This window comes from Triticum dicoccoides, chromosome 4B (assembly GCF_002162155.2).
Source record: "Triticum dicoccoides isolate Atlit2015 ecotype Zavitan chromosome 4B, WEW_v2.0, whole genome shotgun sequence".
NCBI lineage: Eukaryota > Viridiplantae > Streptophyta > Magnoliopsida > Poales > Poaceae > Triticum > Triticum dicoccoides.
Genome location: NC_041387.1, coordinates 68,496,907 through 68,501,869, shown reverse-complemented (window position 1 = coordinate 68,501,869; position 4,963 = coordinate 68,496,907). Strand labels below are relative to the sequence as shown.

The 4,963-nt window shown below is 43.2% G+C and overlaps 1 long non-coding RNA gene across 3 annotated transcripts; it reads left to right on the top strand.

The window, feature by feature from the left end:
- Nucleotides 1–6: 6 nt before the first annotated feature.
- On the top strand, nucleotides 7–4,060 carry LOC119295059. Of its 3 annotated transcripts, none has more exons than XR_005143687.1 (5): nucleotides 7–571; nucleotides 664–717; nucleotides 867–1,042; nucleotides 1,922–2,042; nucleotides 3,628–4,060. It is a non-coding gene; the product is annotated as an uncharacterized LOC119295059 (long non-coding RNA). The 3 variants fall into 3 exon arrangements; XR_005143686.1 differs by having other exon boundaries at nucleotides 7–417; nucleotides 3,628–4,059; XR_005143685.1 differs by having other exon boundaries at nucleotides 7–717; nucleotides 3,628–4,059.
- Nucleotides 4,061–4,963: the final 903 nt, after the last annotated feature.

Genomic DNA, 4,963 nt, shown 5'->3' with positions numbered 1-4,963 from the left:
GACCCTTCCCTCGATCTCAGATCGCATCGAGCTCCCCCTCTCCCTCCCCTATCCCTCCCACCTCTCGAAGCTCCCCCTCTCACGACATCCGAGCGGCAGGGGTGTCCCCGGCGCCGTCGAACCCGGCCATGGCCCGCCCCCACGCCCCAGCCTTGTGGAATCGAGGCCCCTCCATTCGCGACCTCCTTATCCCTCCACGGCCATGGCCTTGGCCTCCCTTCCCCGACCGCCAAGACGCCGGTCATCGACAGGAAGGCCGGCAACTAACCGTGTGCCGGCCACCGGGCCGATCTAGGGTTCCGGCGAGCTTGCCCGCTCGCCCGCCCGCTCGAGGGGGCCGCGTCAGGGGCTCACTCCCGGGCCGCGCCCTCCCCTCCCTGCTCCCCTCGGGGAACCCGCCACCCTCCACCCTCCCCGGTGAGCTCAGTTCAGGACCCCCGCCCCCTACCTTGCTCGCCGCTCCCTGCCAGTTCCGCGGGTTGAGGGGATCCCTTCGCTTCCCTGGCCACAACACAGAGCTCACTTTATGGAGCTCTTTTGGTTTGTTTCTTAATTTGGAAGTGGGGAATACGTACGCGATCCTGAATGTTGCCTGCCGCTTTGTTGCATACATAGATTGTGCCTTTCCGGGGGAGATGCTTAGATTGTTTAGCTTGCTGGTAGGTTGAATCATGGCTTGGAGCTAGCTGCAGGTCAACGGTTGGGAGGCACCAAACGGTGAGTGATCCCGACAGTGATGTGTACCTCCCTTGCTTACTGCGTGGACCCTGTTTATTGTTCAGAGTTGAGAGTTTAATTTGCTCCATACGCATGCATACACTTGGTGATGCTGCTGAATGAATGAATGTGTGTGTGGGTGGGTGCAGGAGGTGTTTGTGCAAGGGCAGGACAAGGTGTACAAGGACGTGATCGACCCCGCCGTCCGCGAGTGGACCTCAAGACTGTTGTGTACCACGCCAATGACGTCCTCGACGACTTCCGCTATGAGGTGTTGCACCACCGTGCAACCTAGATCTGCCGCCGCTGCTCCACTGCTCGCAAGGTTCATCCTACCTTCTCTTCCCATTTCAGCTGGCTTTGTTTGAGAGCTCTGTAAATTCCTATGCACTAAAAATACAATGTATATAAGTGAATACATTTCTTCTTGTAAGAGGGTGTTTGGTTGGACGGTAAACTTGCTACGCAACTGGACCTTGTTACATGCAGTGAAACAAATTGCCACATCACTGGTGAGCTTATTTACATAAGAACACGAGCAGGACTAGATCTATGAATCACAGAGATTAAGTGAGTATATCTCACTTGGGTACAAGCCGCTAGAGGTTGCTACTGACACACACTTAACCCATCCATTTATCTCTCTGCTAATTCTCCATTTGGGTACAAACTGTTATATATCCCATATGTTTAGGTTTATCAGGACCCATATGCATCAAGTTGTCCTATCCGAGGGTAGATTTAAAAAAAATCAGAATAAGAATTCTAAAGGCTTGAACGATCCTTTTCACAAACGGATTGAGATGAAATTGTGTGCTTTATCTGATAGGTTCTCTCCTTTTAATTATGATTATCATTGTCTGTTGATTATATGAGGTGTTAGCTCTTCCTGGACCTCACGTCATTTCACCTGTAGCTAATGAAGCTTAGTGGGAAGCATCAATAAATAATTTTTGGCATATTTGATAATTTTAGATAGTTGCTAAGGCAGACATGCTGGTCCTCAGGTCAAAATATATCTTTTCCTGATCTTTGTATAGGTGGTATGACTATAACTGAACCATATGTTCTGTTTTATCATATATAACTGAATCATGAGTTTGTTTCATATTTTAAACCTACATGAAAGGAAGTGTGCTTCTTGACGATGGTTATTGTTGTTGAATCCATATCCTGGTTCAGACTCATATTTTGCTATTCTTAGGTGGCAGGCTTGTATGGCATCATGAGCAGGAGGGCCATGAGGGGTTTGCTGCTCTGCTCCTAGGGCGAACAAGAGGTCCTGCCCCGAGCTCAAGCATGTCCACGCCAACCCACCACGACAGGTAGCATCTCCATCTCCCTCCCATCTTCCTCTGCTCGCTATTGCTGCTCCGAATTATACATGTTGGCAAAGAGATGTCCCTGTTTTCCTCAGTACTATGCACTGCTATATTTATGTGGTTGTCTTTGTGTGCATCTTATTTTGAAACCAAGTGAGACACCTCCATCCCCTACATCTTCACAATCCCTCATGTGTTGCTCTCACTACCTCCTGCCCCTAGATTTCTAATTGCCTTTGTTGCCTGCTCATTTAATTAATTAAAACTACATGTGTGCGTGTAAGTATATCACTTTGGTGTAGTTCATCTTCAAAATATATGGATATACCTATTCCTACAATGTATTGATTTCCTAGGTAGGTCTGTATTAGGCAGTGTTTCTTCTATGAAGAATTGTGCACTAGTGATAACAGTGTGAGATTGTTATTTACCCGTACTTTTTGGTGCTGGTTGGTGTGTGTGCGATCTTAAGTATAGATCGTTTGTCATTCACTACTTATGTGATCAGCATCATTTCTATGTAGATATGCAACTCTTGAGTATATTGTCCTTATATGCCCCTTTCATACCATTCACACTGAAATCAAAGCTTCTGTATGCACTTGATATTTGCAATGAGACTTGAGAGAACTTCTGTATGCATTGAAGTTTTCTCTAATATAGATTTCTCAAATCTCTCTCTGAACTTCTCTAATAAAAAATGGTGCTAACTGTTAAAGCTCTTCATGGTGACATGTTTCTTTTACCAATACAATACTATATTAGCACACAAGGACTGTTTGAGTGATAGGTTGTTCATACTATTAGAGAAGTGAACTGATTAAGCTATTTCTTTCCCCAACAAAAAAAATAAACACGGCAGTTGAACAATATGTATCTCTTCACTTGAAAGCCTATGAAACTTTTTGTAGCAGCAGTGCAGCACACTTTATATATATGTATGAGGTTGGGTAGTTTAACTCTACTTTACTTCCTAACTCATTCATATATATGATGGGAATTGTGCAGGTTCCATGGTGCCAAGTGGCCTCTGGCCATCTTGAACTGGGACTCCAGTAACAAGTAGATGTTGCTGCCACACTCAATATTTTAAGTTGTTTTTTTTCTTTTTTGAGACGTTAATCACCCAGTTTCCCTGTTAATAACCTGAGAACACTTGCCTCCTCCCCAACCCTCGCCCCAGCCTACCACTGTCGGCTTGCCTCGTGGCTGTCGCCGCAGCAGCTAATTAGATTTTTGGGACTCTGTTTCTATGCTCTCCTCGATAGCATTTTGGATATTGATTGGACACGCTTTATATAAAATGATTTATTTTGTACATTGCTCTGCCTAACTTGTATACAGGAAACCATACTTGTCAAATATCGAGTATCACTGCTGAATAATAACGTCTTGTTTTCTATTCACTGAATCACAATTCTTCTCTCTTTTTACCATCAGTCCATCTTACAACCATGAATAAGAAAAACACTCATCTTCATATTAGGCTTATTATTTTCTTGTCTGCAGTATTATAATGTACATATGCTTTTCTGTTCACTGAATCACAATTCTTCACTCTTTTTACCATCAATCCATCTTCTTGCAGTTGCATGTTTTTTTGGCGGTCTAGATGACCAAGCCCAAGGAGGAAGCAGCTTCTCATCACTGAGGACAAGTAACTCCAGCAGGTTGACGCCGTAGATTCTCAATGTACCTTCTATATGCCCATCCAGTTCTGTGATTTGTCTCTTGAAACCTAGAAAACCCCATGCCCATGTGGGAGCTGAACCATAGTTTTTTGCTTGTGGAAAATAATATCCTTGGCTGAATCGACTTGAGGTAGTTTCTTCGAAATTCTTGGAAATGCTTTGGTAGTTTCTTTCGGTGAGAAACTGTTTCATACTGAAGTTTACTGGTACATGTGTGGTTTGCTACTATTGCTTCGTTTGGGTTGGGTTGGTTCCAGTGGGGAGATGTGCACGCACACTGGCAACATGAGCTAGCAGCCATGATTGCCAGCCAGCCCCCACCATGTAAATGTAATAAATGTGTGGCCTATCTAGTGTGCTGCTGATAGAAATATAGATGTGTGGCGTATCTAGTGGGCTGCTGATAATCTGTTTTACCTCACTTGGAAGGCACCACAATCTGTTTTTACCTCACTGTCGTTGTCTATGTGTGTTGCTGCTTCATACACGTTTAATCAAATCTATCAAGCAGTTGTTGTCATGTCATGCTTGCTATATTAACAGCCAATTTAGTTGCGTATTACCAGTTCAAGTTTTTTAGTATATATCATGTTCTGTTTTTCTATTGAACACCTTCCAACTTAAATGTTGAACTGCCTTGTACACATAATTGTTTGTAGTCTATGGGAAAGCCGTTAATAGTCAGCTGACCTCATGAACTATATAAATATATCAAAATCTTGTGTTGTTAAATTGATCTTATTGTCAATTCTTGCTTATAAGCTATGTTTGATGCTGCCTACAAGTTCTTCTTCTTTTTTTGCATAGGTGAAGTATGAAGTGTGAAGCCGTGAAGCCTATCAGCAAGAGTAGCATATTATGTATTGTAATATCAGGAGTGTAATATTAGTCAGAGTAGCATATTATGTATTGTAATATTTAGTGTTGTTTTGGATGAATTTCATTTGCTCTATAGTCTGTTTGAAATATTGATTGTGTATATAATTTCATGACCTATGAAATGGAAACCTGACCAGGGGGATCCACTTATGAAAATTGTTTGACAAATTTTGAAATTTCTGACGTGTGGGTCCAATTGTGATATCAGCATGACAAGTGGGACCAATCTGACTAGTGGGACAAGCACAAAAATAATATGGCTGAAAATAGAAAATTAATAGTAATGGCCCAGAAATTTAAAAGGCAGAATAGTTGGGCCTGGCCCATATAGCTGGCCAAAATTAATAAGAAGAA